This window comes from Danio rerio, chromosome 3 (genome assembly GCF_049306965.1).
Source record: "Danio rerio strain Tuebingen ecotype United States chromosome 3, GRCz12tu, whole genome shotgun sequence".
Taxonomy (NCBI): domain Eukaryota; kingdom Metazoa; phylum Chordata; class Actinopteri; order Cypriniformes; family Danionidae; genus Danio; species Danio rerio.
In genome coordinates this window covers 59,100,039-59,117,889 of record NC_133178.1, presented here as the reverse complement: position 1 = coordinate 59,117,889, position 17,851 = coordinate 59,100,039, and positions in this window count along the sequence as shown.

The window sequence follows — 17,851 nt, the reverse complement described above, 5'->3', positions numbered from 1 at the left end:
ATTTATTTTAAACTCTTCAAGTAGAAATATCAAATCAACAGTTTAGCAAATGGAATAAAGTAATATCTAGATTTCTATGGCAGGGAAAAACCCAGAGTAAGATTTAAAACACTGCAATTAAGCAAAGAAAAAGGTGGATTAGGTCTCCCATGCCTGCAACAATATTATTATGCTGCTCAATTAAGGCCACTAGTCTGCTGGAGGAGTCCCACCTACTCAGCAAAATAGATTGAAATAGAAGGGGATGATGGAGGAATCCCCATTATCGGCCCTAATTGCAGATAATAAAGTAAGATTTAAAATAAATAAAGAAGCAAACCCATGAATTAATCTACTATATAAAATCTGGCAGCAAACAAAGAAAATATGTGGTTTGCAAGATGCATCAAGAATATTAAGATGGTGTGCCTACGATACAGATTTCATCAATAAAGACAAGAAACTGTTATTTATTTTTCAGGCAGCTAGTGTTGGGGAATTCATTGTGTCTTGATGAATTTCTGATGAATGTATTACTCTCATTTATAAGCTTATTTTAGTGATTTCAGTATTATTATTATTATTATTATATATTATATTATTACCCATAACTGTGGCATTATTATCAGGTATGTGTGCTTTGGTAAATGAAAAAGTCATTCTGTGTAAATGCAGTCAGGGATGAGAAGATAAATTTGAAGAGCAGCATTAATGACACAATGGATTTATGGATGCAAGGCTAAAAGGACACCTGCGTTCTGTTCTGTAACTCATGATAAAGCACACCTGCACATGCGCCCACACTCACTTGTACTGGCATCTAAAGAATTATGAGTACTTATGAACTTCAGCTGAACTTACAGTTGACAGCTCAGTGGACAGTGAACAAGATATATTGTTGAGCATTGTTTTTTGGCTGAGTCATCGCTTTTGAAGCGGGAAGGAAAGACCTTAACTGGACATGGGTAAGACCCCTGAAAGACCCTGAGATTCTATTGGTGGCGGGCACCTGAGACATTTAAGATCCCATTACCGGAGAAGCTGATGGAGGTGTGCAATGTGTAAATTTGGGTGGAGTATTAAGACACAGTAATGTATTTAAACTGTGTGCAAGCCTATTTTCAGCAGACACTCGAAGGACCTGTCTCTGTTGTTACTGATGCTGTAACAATAAAATGCTTTGCCTAAAGACTTCGGTGATCTCAGACTTTGTCATTTTTTGAAAAGTTTGACTTAGAGACAAAGATTATTTTTGCAGACCAAAATCTTTTTCCACAACACAAGTAAACAAATAATTACAAGAAAATGGTTACAATTAGAGTCACCTACAGTTGAAGAATGGATTGATACAGTGCACACTATATATGTCATGGAAAACTATTGTTTTCATTAGGAACACAGACGAAAAACGTTTTTCTAATTTGTGTTTTGGGCATCCGCTGCAATTGGATCCTATACCGATAATACCAATATTGGCGACCTGGGGGCTTGACGAACCATTCTGGGCATTTTACTGTCTCGCACTAAATGCTATTGACCTTTTTCTAAAATGCGGAAGTGCGCCTGTTTTCGCGATTGTCTTAGAACTTCCATTTCAGTCGCCTATGAGAGAAATGACAAGGAATAATAAACGGCAAAAAACGGTCAAACTACTTGCTCTACAAACAAATGTTTGCATGACTATACAGACCAAGTAGAATAATATAACAAGGAAATATCAGTTTGCAACATCAAACAGCGAAACAAGCAGTTTTTAATGTCTAAAAATGAATGGAAGTGAATGAGACCGGAAGTCTCGTGCCAAAAAGATTCAAATGGCAGCGCCCGCTCGAACGGGCTTCGCGCTAAGAAGGGGTTTGGGAACAAATGAATCGCTAAACGAATCATATGGGAGTCGCTGGAATAATCAGGTAAAAAAAAAAAGCATATTATAAGACAATGAAATTGTTTTTTGACCTTGCATGCATATCAGTATGTTGTTGGAGACCCATAAAACCGAAATATAACCCTTTTTAATGTATAATATGGGCTCTTTAAGGCAACAACTTTCGCTACCGACATCAACCACATGTCGCCTTAACTCTACAGAAACATATTTATTATGAAACACATACATTACCATTTATTCAACACTCCTAACTGCAATTATGTTTTTTAAATCCATAACAACAGTATTTATTTTTATTAATGACTTTAAATTTGAACCAATATTCCGGGTTGAATAAAATTTTGGTTCAATTAACTTGACCAGCTAAGGCTAAACACTTTTTACAACATTTAACAATTTCTTAAACAAAATTATCTAAATTCACCAAAAGAGTCAAAAGTGGCAGTAAGTAAGATATTTTAAACAAGATCCGAAATGTTACAACATCACGTGTTTATAAAAACTTTACTTATTAAGACTTTAAATTGTAAAATGACATTTCTGTTGCTGAACATTGCTAAAAAATGTTCTCAAAATATCAAAAAATAAAGTACAAATAGCTTTAGGATGTTACTGAACAATTAAAATTGTACAAACGTGTGTCTAAAACAATGTGCAGAATTAAATAAAACTAGTTTCTGCAAAATACGGTCACCCAAAAATCATACACGATTAAGATTATTTTTGTCCTTTAAAGTTGACAATTAAAGTTTTAACTGATACTGTGGTCTGTGGTGAGTTTTATAATGCAAGTAAATGACTACCATCACTTTTAGATTAAGAAAAAATACATGAAAACTCATTTTTTGTGTCTATAGAGATATAACAGATAGATTGTGGTCATATGAAGGGAAACAGTCAATTTGTACAAAAAACTGTTTGTACAGCACTGTCATAACAAACTAACCTGGAGCTCATGCTTTCTGTCATATGATGGAATACACAACCAGAAACAGGCATGAACTGAATCTATTATTGACAAAAGAGGTAGAATGTGTGTAAATAACAATAATTTTACACAAGATTTACCATAAACATATCTTTGTGTGAAAGAAAGCTCAAGCTACAGAGTTGTCTGGCTTTTTCTGTACATGGTTTAAAAGTAGAATTGTTATAATTTTCAGTTTCGTGCAAAGACTGATAATTTAACTTTTGCACGAGACAGTGCTATTCCATAGGGCTACTTAGGGTCTTAAACTGTCCAGTTTAAATAGGAAATAAATGCAGTATGAAGGTTATTTATCAAAATCCAATTTAATCTGGTATAATTAAACTAAGTAAACAGTTTAGACTGTCTTCAGTAAAATGTTCTAATATGTTACATAGAACCTTTTGATTACCCTATGAAGATTAAGTTCTTATTATCTAACTTGGAATGGAATTGGGCCACACTGACATGCACTGTATAAACAAAATCACATTTCTCAATGAAAAAAAAAAACTTTGGTTACTTCTCCACACACACAAAAAAGGAAATGATTAAATGTGTTTGAGACAACATGTAGGCAAAAAAAAAAAAATATGTAAAGCATACCAATCAACCATTAATGTCAAGCAATTTTGCATCAGTGATCATAAAGGTGACTATGTCATACTCTATATTCCATGCACTGAGGAGCCTTTAACACTGTGTTAGTGTGATGTGATCAGGGAGATCATCCGCTTTAAAAAAAAAACTGCAAGTCAGATTTGGATTCAACTCCTATGTTTGCCAAGGTGTTAAAAAGAGACACTACTTTCTCCTCTGGTAGCCCAGTAGGATTGCCAACACAGCATCTCGCACATCCTCATCCAATGTGGACATGCCTTTAGAAATCTGGAAAAGAGCGATGAAAAACAAACACTGGTAAGTCATTCATCTTGTGCTGTGCTAATGGATAATAATCAAGGAGATTCTCTTGTTTTACACACAAGTAGTTTGAATCTTCAACTGTCTCTATTATGCAATGGACACTCATACAGTATCAACAAGCTGCACAGCCTGCTGCCTCCTCACAACAAAGAAGACAGATTCATTGCAATGAATAAAAATCAGTTAAACCTCACCCATGTGTAGACTTTTTTTATCTTGATTTAGTACAACGTACATTTTTTTTGTACTTAGTGCTTTTGTAAATGACTTCATTTGCAACTACAGTGAAGTCATGAGTGAAACTGAATGCTGAAGTAGCTGCCTTGATGTTGTCACTGTAGCAGGCACGTGCACACATAGGGCTCAACCTGTGCAGTAAACATGCCCTTTTTAGTCTTGGATGGAAAGTTCCCTTCCAAAACGATCAAAAGTGCCCCCGCGACACACCCTCCCTCCCGCCCTTCAGTAGGCGCGCAACAACACCGCTCTTGAGTACGTGCGCTCAACCCCACGCGTTAAAGTATGCGTGCAACAACACAGGTGATGAGAACGCGCGCGACAACACGGCTCTTCAGTATGTGCGCGACAACACCCCCCCCCCCCACCCCTTCCAAAAAATGTATCCTGCACATGCCCCATGCCCTTTTGACAGTCTCTGCACGGGCCTGCACTGTAGTCACTGGTATAAAACTAATTTCCTCTTCCCACCTGAATTACAGGTGGAAAAAAGAGTCTCAATAATTCAGTATGATTGTAAGAGTTGATGTCTCTGCTAAAGTAGCACACAGGTTCTTAAAGTTGTGCAATTTTCTTGCACACTGTTTGAGGTAAGTGTGCTTTTAAATATCATCATCCAAAGACGAATCAGAGTGCCAAACTGGATTATAAGCTCTGGATAGTGACAGAGATAGGGATGTTTAGGTTTAGGGGGACATCCTGGAAATGATTCCACTCTAGACTGGATGTATTCTTCCATGAGGACACCCAAATAAGCAACCTGATCGGCAATAGTAATAGTTGTGGAACACACATGAACAACTATTTATTTTAAAACCAAAATCCTGTTCCATGCACTCCATTCGGTGGGATTTTTATCCTGTCTCCAACCAGCAAAGGAAGAACTCTCAACAGGCACCAATTTTGGACTGCATGCCCACCTAACTTCTTACTATTTGGACAAAACTATTTGCTTCACTACCTAGATAGGTAAACTGACCTAGGCTTCTGTTCAGTTCTTAAACTTAAAATGCTTCTTTTTGTTTACCAGGTTGTTGATACACAATGCCAAGTCACTGGAAACAACACCCTGAAAAAGATCATGATTTAGACACAGTGGAAGACCCGGCCCACAAACATGAAAATACAGCAGTTGATTGAATATAGAGTCAAATTTGATTCCAAGCACAGATTCAGAGTTGGTCTCTCGTAGGTCTTTGATAATCTGCTGACATGACAGCTTTGTTCTTTTTGAAGCCTCTGACAACGGAATGCACTGAAATGTATGTCTGTCCACATCACAAAATCTACAAAAATAAGTACTTCTGCTAAAGTTCTCCAGAAAACCACCGATACCATGTGACCCGAGGTTATCTCCTGCTATTGCAAACAGAGCCCCTTTAATAACTTTGCCATCTTTTAGTACAGTGCCACTGTTCTCTAGGTCTTTTAGATCCTTAATCAATCAATTAAAAACTCTTTCCTGTCCAAAACACTTAAAATCCCGCTCCCTGCAGAGATGAACAAGCTGCATCTGATCAATATTTGATCTGTTGTGTGGTAAAATATCACCAAGTGTTAAATAAACTGCAAAAATCTTGTGTTTTTTTTTTTTCAGCCTAATCCCGAAGAATTTACAACTTCGAAAGCATCTAGATAAAGAATCAATGCTATAGATGAACTGTCTATTTTAAATAAGGCACTATTTGCAATATTTTGTCTTTCCCATATGTCCTCAAACAAATCCTTTTTTGGTAAGCGAAAATTAGATTTATACTGTCTTTTGAATTCCTCTGAGAATTCATCATGGGCATTGACAGTTTCTTTTATAGGCACAAAATGTGCAAAGCATTCCATCCCCAAGTCATTAGTACCTAAATACACAGGCACTGGCTCAATATAATTGAACGTGTTTTAAAGACTGTTTTGAGACACTGATCTGTCCGCAAAACAGAATTTCCTGCCTTCACCGTGTTAGTTTTTTAGTTCTTCAATTACATTTGTTATTGTGTCAGTGCAAACACCAAGTTCAGACAATCTGTCCTTAAGTTTTACGAACACATGTGCCTGAGCTTTATCATGCATTCCTTGGACTTCCCTTAGTTTTGGTCTGAATTACAGATGAAGGTATTAGAAGCTTTGTTTGAAGTTTCAAATAAAACAAAGTCAAATTCTTCAGAAATAAAGCTTCATCTACGCTTTTAAAAATCTTTTTAAAATTAAAAAAAAAAAAAAATGGAAAGTAGTTCCATTATCTCTCATTCTCACGCAGTAGATGTTCTGTTTAACAGTTTTCTCATTTTTTGCTCATTTTTCCACTTAGACTTACTTTGCGTCATGTAAATAGTGAATGCGCTGTTGGCGCGACGCAGCTGGCTCTTAAAGGTAATGGGAGATGAGACTCTAATTGGTTTATTGTCAAAACACACCTATAACTCATTAAGAAAATAAACCCAACAGTTTTAGCCCATGCGCCTTGGCGCAAAGTGCATTTTCCCATCCGTAAATTAGCAAAAATGCGTTCTGACACGCCCTGAAAGCGTTTGCGCCCTGCGTTTTGCGCTCTGCGCATGGACCGTCTAAATAGAGCCCATTATGTCTAATATATCTGTACAATATAATATTATGCAACAGAATATTACAATATTATGCAATCGGAATTGATAGAGTTCCATTGACTCGTGTTATCCTGTGTCTACAAAGTCTAATGAGCTGATATTTTCTCAGAATAGCTCTAAATGACAACGATGTTCCACTAAATAGCCTATGTTATAAATCACAGCATATAGTGACTGATAAAGATATTAAAACAGAGAGTTTCAAATGTAGTCCTGAGTAGCTCAGTTAGATAAGGTGATTGATGCATGGGTCGGAGCTATTGACTACATGAGTTCAAATCCAGTTGATGACATGTAAATTATATTTATTTTTTTAGATTAGTTTTGGTTATATGCTGTTCTGAGTCCAAAGACATGTGTATGGGTAGGCTGAATTGTTTGTAGGGTATGAGTGTAAATAAATTTTTCCCAGTGATGAGTTGCAGCTGAAAGGGCATCCGCTGCATAAAACATATGCTGGATAAGTTGGCGGTTCATTCCGCTTTGGCTACCCCAGATTAATAAAGGGGAAAAAAGCTGAAAAGAAAGTGAATGAATGAACTTGTTAAAACATGTTTAATGCTGCATATAATGTTGTATAAAACAAGAAGAAGATGATTTTCTTTGTTCTAAGCAGTTTTTTCACTTGCTGTTTTGGCCCATAAAAGCTGAAACAAGTTGATTCCTGCAATGCAGAAATGGGCCCTTTTGCAAAATTTCTCATTTCACTTATATTAACTGGCAACTTGTTAAAACATGTTTTATATTGCATATAATGTTGTTTAAAACAAAAAGCACTGTGATTTTCCTTGTTTTAAGCAGTTTTTATCACTTTCTGTTTTTGGCCTTTAAAAGTTGAAACAAGCTGATTCCTGCAACCGAGAAATATGCACTTTTGTAAACTCTGTCATTTCACTTATTTTTCACTTGCAACTTGTTAAACCATGTTTAATAGTGCATTTAATGTTGTATGAAACAAAAATGATGAATGATGATTTTCATTGTTTTAAGCAGTTATCATTAAATGTGTCTTGACTTACCTGTTTGTGTTGTCATTGTGTGTTTTGAAACATGTTTGCGTATTTCAGGTTTGTTTATAGGGGTAAAGTTGGTTTTATATTTATACATTTGTACATTTAAAAGTCTCTGTATTGTTTACCATGTTACTTTGAATATTCAATAGGAATTAGCATGCGAGTAGGGGAGAACGGGGTAAAGTGAGACACTTTTTACATTTTCTCCCCTCTAAGCGAGCTAAAATTATATATCAGAAAATTTAAACATTTCTTATTAATTCAGAATGTTATCTAGCAATGGAATTTATCAGACTGTATTTAGGATAAAGGAAAGTGAAAATATGATTGTTTAAAAAAAAGTAGTTTTGTGTCTCACTTTGCCCCAGCTGCGGGGTAAACTGAGACAGGCCAGAAAAATCAAAAGGCTAAATTTAACTTGTACCTTATGTCTCACTTTACCCCAGAGCATTTGTCTCAATTTTCCCCACCGCCACATTTTAGAAAAAAATTATATTTTTTAGCAATTCAGGCTAATCTTAAACTAGCATCCTCACATGGTTTTATATGTTGGTAGCTCATCAACATGTATAAGTTTTTCTACAATTTGCTTTGGCACAACAGTTGATTAAGTTGATGGCAAAAAAAAAATACTTTTACTTACAGCAAACTTTTGCTGTAACAACTTACAGGAAAACAACTTACTTTTTGCTGTTTACTTACAGGAATTCCTATTCTACATGGTAAAGGAGATATGGAAGGGGCTTTAAAACAAAATTGTTATAGAGTGATATATAAAATCCGTTGCCTAGATACAGGGGGTGTCTCACATTACCCAATGTCTCACGTTCTCCCCTATGACTTGAAAACAACATTAACACTGTTTATTTGACTGTGCACAATGTTGTACTTTGAAAGTCATTGACAACTAATATGATTTCGCTTTTTAGAGTTTGCAAAAAATACTTTTATGAAATTATATTATTAACATAAATCCAACTTTACCTCTATGGTTTGTTTTGACAGCTGGCCATGTGCTTCACTGTCCGAACGCTCACTTTCTCCGCCTTGTTATTCCATCCGTTAATTAATTAGCAATTGACACTTTCACCTGCTGCCGCCTGATTTTCTCCCCTATTTAGTTCGTTCTCGTCGCTTTCCCTTCGACAGTCCGTTTTGTGTGCTTGTGAGGTCACTTGTGTTCTCATCCTGTTGAGAGCAATGACTGTAAAAAATGTTGAGAGTAGTCTTGTCTTGTCGTGTCCCGTTTCCCCAGACTCCAAGCGCTAGTTTGTTTTGGTTTCGTTTTCCTTTTGGTCTCTTGTGTTGTTATTTTATCTTCTGCATCAGCCAACCTGCTTGCTGCGGTCTGGTCAGTCTGTCTCAGTTCATCCATTGCTACTGCATCCGCAGGGAATCGCTCTTCTTTGGCTGCTTTAAACTCAAAGTCCGATTGCACTACCTCACTCAAGGTGAACTAAACTGTTCTGAATTTTTTGATTACCTGTTTGAGCTTTTATTTATATATATATATATATATATATATATATATATATATATATATATATATATATATATATATATATATATATATATATATATATTTTTTTTATTATTATTATTATTATTTTTATTTATTATTTTTATTTATTATTTTTATTTATTTTTCCCCTCACTGAAACGAGCTAACTCCTTCAATTTTGCAAACTCGCTCTTTTCACAAATTTTTCGCTGGCGACTTGTTGTAACATGTTTAATACTTTTAATACTATGTTGTTGTTTAAAATAAAAATAATGATGATTTTCATTGTTTTAAGCAGTTTTTATCACTTGATGTTTTTGGCTTTCAAAAGCTGATTGCTGCAATGCAGAAATAAGCAATTTTGCAAATTCTTTAATTTCACAAATTTTTCACTGGCAACTTGTTAACCTATTTAATACTGCAAATAAAGGTGAAACAAGTTGTAGTCCTGCAATGCAGAAATGCATGGGCCCATTTCGCAAACTCTCTCAAACCTTTTATTCACTGGCAACTTGTTAAAACATATTTAATACTGCATGTAATGTTGTTTTAAACAAAGAATGAAAATTCCAGTGTTTTAAGCTATTTTTATCAGTTTTTTTGTCAATTAAAAGCTGAAAAAAAGCTGGTTCCTGCAAGGCAGATATGGTAACTTTCGCAAACTCCTTGCTCTCATTGGGCTTGCAGTCTGGCCTTTTGAGGGGCCCCTTGTCCTCCATCTCCATGGTCTCAGGCTCCAGCGAGCTGTCGTGAGGGTCAGCCACTCTCCTTGGCTGTTTCTCGATTCCAAGAACGCTGAGAACGGACTTGCGTTCTTGTGGAGACTGGTCTTGCCAGGTGTCCTCGGAATAATGAACTCAGGAGACCGTGAGGGCAGAGAACGCGTCCTTAAAGAAATGGGATACTGTGTTCTTCCTCATGGTGACGTGACCTTCACACATTTTAAATGGAAATTATTTAAACATTACAGCACTCGTACAACGATTTATTGATTTCCCCCTCTTCAAAATATATATAATTTGCATAAAAGCATTATAAATATACTCTTCACATTATAAATAAAACAAATTTTAATACGAATTTCATCAAACAAACAACCTTTAATGTGTTTATTCTTTTATTAAGATGTCCATGGTAATGTTTATTTTCACAGTTTCATTTAGGGAAACTCCTGGGGTCCGTTCTTCGTACGTGGATTACTCAGCTGGATTGAATATTGACGATTTGAAACGATCCAGGATCGTTTCGTTCTTCAAAGCTGATCCGAGAGTTGTTGTCATAGCAACAGTTCTGCTAGCTTAAACCTGATCGGGAGCAGGTTCAATTTATATAAACAGGATTAGATCGGTTCAGTTCAAGCAAATATAATACAGAAAGTATGTACCGAATTCTGATATATTCTTACAGTAGTAGTTATATACACTTGGGAAAAGAGTAAATATTTTTTAAACTATATATATAAAGTTATAGTTATTAATAAAATAAATAAAGTTATATATATTAATAAAACTTATGCAATCTGCACTCTCAAAATGAAAGTACAAAGACTACCACCTGGTGGTGCACAGAGAAAACTTGATATGAACTTTTTCAATCGCTTAGTACAAATTGTGTATAATAAACATGCACAATATGTGACTTTTTTTAAAGCAGTAATACATTTATGCAGTCATGAACATGTTTTGATAGTTAATATGCCGGTGATTTGATGCTTCACAAAAGTTGCAGACGCCTTTACCAATATCAAAATGCTTTTGTAAACAACCAGTTATTCTTTACATCGATTAAAAAAACGGCTACTATAATAAAGAAAATCTTTTCTAAATGTAGAACTAAATACACTGATATGCATTGAAATACATGACGAATACTCTTGACACATGAAAGTTTAAAGCCTACAGCTCACAACAAATGTGGAAGGATATTGCGTGTCATATTTAACAAACCGTTTACTGCTAATTTGACATAATTTTGCTCACATGGATAATTGAATATTAATCAGATGATGTCATTACGCAGTTGTGCCGTCAGCCAATCGTTGCATTGCTGATCATGATTTCGAGGATCGATAGATCTGTCCTTCACAACACACGCAGCAATCTCAGATCAGTTTATCCAGACATTCTAATCTCATTCGCGAACTTGTTTGAAGAACCAAATTAGCGAGAGATCAGTTATCGAGATGAAAAGATCCAGGATCTGTCAAATCATCTTAGATCATTTAAGCGAGGTACGAAGAACGGACCCCTGAGGTTAATAAGTGATATCTTTGAACTTAATAATGAATCTAAATAAAATGCTGCACTTCCCAACTCCAGTCGCAATGACTTCTGGGACTTCCAGAGCGAATTCAGTGCTCAAATCTGCATCAGTGCATCCTATATATCAAGATCACATCCGGGAAATTTCACGCGTCCTCTGTACTTGCGGTCTTGAGTATTGGAACTGAACTTAGGCAGCTGATGATGACGTTGCACGAGAACAAGAGGATGCAAGACCGCTGAAGAACGCATATTGGGAAACAGCGTCTTGCAGTCTGGACCCCTGAGGGCCCCCTTGACCTCCTTCTCCAGGGTCTCTGGCCCCAGCGAGCTGTCCCAGAGGCCAGCCATTCTTTCTGGGGTTGCAGATTGGGCTCCCAAACACGCCTTTGTTCTCCACCTCCAGGCTCTATGGCCTTACAAGAGACAGTACATGTCCCACAAGAGACCGTAACATATTGGATCACTGTTATACAACAATAAAGGATGCATACTGCTCCGTCCAATGAGCAGCTTTGGGACACTCTAACCATTGTTTGATTCATCTCATACCAACCTACAGGCAGAAACTGAAAACAGCCAAGCCTGTGTTAAGATCTGTGAAAAGATGGACTAACGAAACGGAGCGGGATCTACAAGCCTGTTTCGACATCACTGACTGACGTGTTTTTGAAGCTGCTGTAAATGATCTGGATGAGCTCACAGAGACTGTAACATTTTATATCAGTTTCTGTGAAGACGTGTGCATTCCTACCAGGACTCCACTCACATATAACAATGACAAACCGTGGTTCACTGTAAAACTCAGACAGCTACGTCAAGCCAAGGAGGTTGCTTACAGGAATGAGGGAGGGCCTTGTATAAGCAGACCAAATACACACTGGAAAAGGAGATCAGAGTTGCAAAAAGGAATTATTCTGAGAAACTAAAGAGTTAGTTCTATTCCAGCGACTCAGCATCTGTGTGAAAAATTGTAAAAAAAACATCACAAACTACAAGACACCATACCCCAGCACTGTAGACAACGAACGACTTGCAAACGACTTGAATGAGTTTTACTGCCGGTTTGAGAAAACCCCCACACCCACTCTGAACTGCTCTTCACACCATCATTTCTTTCCTAACAGACAGGCAGCAGCTGGTGAAGCTGAGGAAATTTTCATCCAGTATCCGCACAATCAGCACTGGCGCCCCCCACAGGGGTGTGTCCTCTCCCCTTTGCTCTTTTCTCTGTACACAAATGACTACAAATCAAAAGACCCCTCTGTTAAGCTCTTGAAGTTTGCAGACGACACCACACTTATCGGCCTCAATCAGGATGGTGACGAGTCTGCTTATAGACAGGAGGTTAAGGAGTTGGCTGTCTGGTACCTCACATAGGGGCCCCTGACCTCAGCAAGCTACCAAAGGGTCCATATCTCACCCTGGTCTTGCAGTATAGAAAACAGGGTGCCCCTTGGCCCTTTATCTTGGGGCCTCTGACCCCAGCAAGCTACCCAGGGGTCCACCTCTCTCCCTGGACTTGCAATAAAGGCTCCAGGGTTCCCCCTGGCCCTCCACCTAGGGGCTCCTGACCCAAGCAAGCTAGCCAGGGGTCCACCTCTCTCCCTGTACTTGCAGTATAGGCCCCAGGGGGCCCCCTGGCCTTCCACCCAGGGGGCCCTGACCCAAGCAAGCTACCCAGGGGTCCACTTCTCTTCCTGAACTTGCAGTATAGGCCCCAGGGTGCCCCCTTGCCCTCCACCTAGGGGCCTCTGACCCCAGCAAGCTACCCAGGGGTCCAACTCTCTCCCTGGACTTGCAGTATAGGCCCCAGGGTGCCCCCTGGCCCTCCACCTAGGAGCATCTGAACCCAGCAAGCTACCCAAAGGTCCACCTCTTTTCCTGCACTTGCAGTAAAGGCCCCAGGGTGCCCTCTGGCCCTCCACCTAGAGGCCTCTGACCACAGCAAGCTACCCAGGGGTCCACCTCTCTCCCTGGACTTAAAGTATAGGCACCAGGTTGCCCCCTGGCCCTCCACCTAGTGGCCTCTGACCCCAGCAAGCTACCCATTGGTCCACCTCTCTCCCTGGACTTGCAGTATAGGCACCAGCTTGCCCCCTGGCCCTCCACCTAGGACTCTCTGATCCTAGCAAGCTACCCAGGGTCCACCTCTCTCCCTGGACTTGTAGAATAGGCACCAGCTAGCCCCCTGGCCCTCCACCTAGGAGCCTCTGACCCCAGCAAGCTACCCTGGGGTCCACCTCTCTGCCTGGACTTGCAGTAAAGTCCCCAGGGTGCCCCCTAGCCCTCGACCTAGAGGCCTCTTACCCCAGCAAGCTGCCCAGGGGTCCACCTCTCTCTCTGGACTTGCAGTGTAGGCCCCAGGGTGCCCCCTTGCCCTCCACCTAGGGTCTTCTGACCCCAGCAAGCTACCCAGGGGTCCACCTCTCTCCTTGGACTTGCAGTATAGGCCCCAGGGTGCTCCTGGCCCTCCACCTAGGGGCCCCTGATCCCAGCAAGCTACCCAGGGGTCCTTTTCTCTCCCTGGACTTGCAGTGTAGGCCCCAGAGTGCCCCCTGGCCCTTCACATAGGGTCCTCTGACCCAGCAAGCTACCCAGGGGTTCACCTCTCTCCCTGGACTTACAATATAGGCCCCAGGGTGCCCGATTGCCTTCCACCTAGGGGTGTCTGACCCCAGCAAGCTACCCAGGGGTCCACCTCTCTCCCTGGACTTGCAGTGTAGGCTCCAGGGTGGCCCCTGGTTCTCCACCCAGGGGCCTGTGATCCCAGCAAGCTACACAGGGGTCCACCTCTCTCCCTGGACTTGCAGTATAATCCCCAGGGTGCCCCCTGGCATTCCACTTAGGGGCGTTTGACCCCAGCAAGCTACGAAGGGGTCCACCTCTCTCCCAGGACTTGCAGTATAGGTCATAGGGTGTCTCCTGGCCCTCCACCTAGGGGCCTCTGACCCCAGCAAGCTACCCAAGGGGTCCACCTCTCTCCCTAGACTTGCAGTATAGGCCCCAGCGTGCCCCTTGGCCCTCCACCTAGGGTCCTCTGACCCAAGCAAGCTACGAAGGGGTCCACCTCTCTCCCTGGACTTACATTATAGGCCCCAGGGTGCCCCTTGGCCCTCCATCTAGGGACCCCTGACCCCAGCAAGCTACCCAGGGGTTCACCTCTCTCCCTGGACTTGCAGTATAGGCCCCAGGGTGCCCCCTTGCCTTCCACCTATGGGTCTCTGACCCCAGCAAGCTACCCAGGGGTCCAATTCTCTTCCTTTACTTGCAGTATAGTCCCCAGGGTGCCCCCTGGCTCTCCACCTAAGTGCCCCTAACCCCAGCAAGCTACCCAGGGGTCCACCTTTCTCCCTTGACTTGCATTATAGGCCCCAGGGTGCCCCCTGGTCCTCCACCTAGGGGCCTCTGACCCCAGCAAGCTACCCAGGGGTCCACCTCTCTCCCTGGACTTGCAGTATAGGCCCCAGGGTGCCCCCTGGCCCTCCACCTAGGTGCCAATGACCCCAGCAAGCTACTCGGGGGTCTAACTCTCTCCCTGGACTTGCAGTATATGCTCCAGGGTGTCCCCTGGCCCTACAACTAGGGGCCTCTGACTTCAGCAAGCTACCTAGGGGTCCACCTCTCTCCCTGGACTTGCAGTATAGGCCCCAGGGTGCCCCCTGGCCCTCCACCTAGGGGCCTCTGATCCCAGCAAGCTACCCAGGGGTCCACTGATGTCCCTGGACATGCAGTATAGGACCCAGGGTGCCCCTTAGCCCTCCACCTAGGGGCCCCTGACCCCAGCAAGCTACCCAGGGGTCCAATTCTCTTCCTGGACTTGCAGTATAGTCCCCAGGGTGCCCCCTGGCTCTCCACCTAAGTCCCCCTAACCCCAGCAAGCTACCCAGGGGTCCACCTCTCTCCCTTGACTTGCAGTATAGGCCCCAGGGTAACCCCTGGTCCTCCACCTAGGGGCCTCTGACCCCAGCAAGCTACCCAGGGGTCCACCTCTCTCCCTGGACTTGCAGTATAGGCCCCAGGGAGCCCCCTGGCCCTCCACCTAGGTGCCAATGACCCCAGCAACCTACTCAGGGGTCTACCTCTCTCCCTGGACTTGCAGTATATGCTCCAGGGTGCCCCCTGGCCCTCCACCTAGGGGCCTCTGACCCCAGCAAGCTACCCAAGGGGTCCACCTCACTTCCTGGACTTGCAGTGTAGGCCCCAGGGTGCCCCTGGTCCTCCACATAGGGGCCCCTGACCCCAGCAAGCTACCAAAGGGTCTATATCTCACCCTGGTTTTGCATTATAGGAAACAGGGTGCCCCCTGGCCCTCCACCTAGGGGTCTCTGACCCTCAGCCAGCTACCCAAGATCCATCTCTTTCCCTGCACTTGCAATTTAGGTCCCCGGGTGCCCCCTGGCCCTCCACCTAGGGGCGGCTGACCCCAGCAAGCCACCCAGGGGTCAACCTCTCTCCCTGGACTTGCAGTATAGGCCCCAGGGTGTGCCCCCCTGCCCTCCACCTAGGGGCCTCTGACCCCAGCAAGCTAACCAGGGGTCCACCTTTCTCCCTGGACTTGCAGTATAGGCCGCAGAGTGCCCCCTGCCCTCCACCTAGGGGCCTCTGACCCCAGCAAGCTACCCATGGGTACCCCTCTCTCCCTGGACTTGCAATATGGGCCCCAGGGTGCCCCCTGGCCCTCCTCCTAAGAGCATCTGACTCCAGCAAGCTATCCAGGGGTCCACCTCTCTGCTTGGACTTGCAGTATAGGCCCCAGGGTGCCCTATGGCCCTCCACATAAGGGCCCCTGACCCCAGCAAACTACACAGGGGTCCACCTCTCTGCCTGGGCTTTCAGTATAGGCCCCAGGGTGCCCTCTGGCCCTCCACCTAGGGGCCTCTGACCCCAGCAAGCTACCCAGGGGTCCACCTCTCTCCCTGGACTTGCAGTGTAGATCCCAGGGTGCCCCCGGGCCCTCCACCTAGGGGCCTCTGACCCCAGCAAGCTACCTGGAGGACCACCTCTCACCCTGGACTTGCAGTATAGGCCCCAGAGTGCCCCTTGGCCCTCCACCTAGGGGCTTCTGCCCCCAGCAAGCTACCCAGGGGTCCACCTCTCTCCCTGGACTTGCAGTGTAGATCCCAGGGTGCCGCCGGGCCCTCCACCTAGGGGCCTCTGACCCCAGCAAGCTACCTGGAGGACCACCTCTCACCCTGGACTTGCAGTGTAGATCCCAGGTTGCCCCCTGGCCCTCCACCTAGTGGCCTCTGACCCCAGCAAGCTACCCATTGGTCCACCTCTCTCCCTGGACTTGCAGTATAGGCACCAGCTTGCCCCCTGGCCCTCCACCTAGGACTCTCTGATCCTAGCAAGCTACCCAGGGTCCACCTCTCTCCCTGGACTTGTAGAATAGGCACCAGCTAGCCCCCTGGCCCTCCACCTAGGAGCCTCTGACCCCAGCAAGCTACCCTGGGGTCCACCTCTCTGCCTGGACTTGCAGTAAAGTCCCCAGGGTGCCCCCTAGCCCTCGACCTAGAGGCCTCTTACCCCAGCAAGCTGCCCAGGGGTCCACCTCTCTCTCTGGACTTGCAGTGTAGGCCCCAGGGTGCCCCCTTGCCCTCCACCTAGGGTCTTCTGACCCCAGCAAGCTACCCAGGGGTCCACCTCTCTCCTTGGACTTGCAGTATAGGCCCCAGGGTGCTCCTGGCCCTCCACCTAGGGGCCCCTGATCCCAGCAAGCTACCCAGGGGTCCTTTTCTCTCCCTGGACTTGCAGTGTAGGCCCCAGAGTGCCCCCTGGCCCTTCACATAGGGTCCTCTGACCCAGCAAGCTACCCAGGGGTTCACCTCTCTCCCTGGACTTACAATATAGGCCCCAGGGTGCCCGATTGCCTTCCACCTAGGGGTGTCTGACCCCAGCAAGCTACCCAGGGGTCCACCTCTCTCCCTGGACTTGCAGTGTAGGCTCCAGGGTGGCCCCTGGTTCTCCACCCAGGGGCCTGTGATCCCAGCAAGCTACACAGGGGTCCACCTCTCTCCCTGGACTTGCAGTATAATCCCCAGGGTGCCCCCTGGCATTCCACTTAGGGGCGTTTGACCCCAGCAAGCTACGAAGGGGTCCACCTCTCTCCCAGGACTTGCAGTATAGGTCATAGGGTGTCTCCTGGCCCTCCACCTAGGGGCCTCTGACCCCAGCAAGCTACCCAAGGGGTCCACCTCTCTCCCTAGACTTGCAGTATAGGCCCCAGCGTGCCCCTTGGCCCTCCACCTAGGGTCCTCTGACCCAAGCAAGCTACGAAGGGGTCCACCTCTCTCCCTGGACTTACATTATAGGCCCCAGGGTGCCCCTTGGCCCTCCATCTAGGGACCCCTGACCCCAGCAAGCTACCCAGGGGTTCACCTCTCTCCCTGGACTTGCAGTATAGGCCCCAGGGTGCCCCCTTGCCTTCCACCTATGGGTCTCTGACCCCAGCAAGCTACCCAGGGGTCCAATTCTCTTCCTT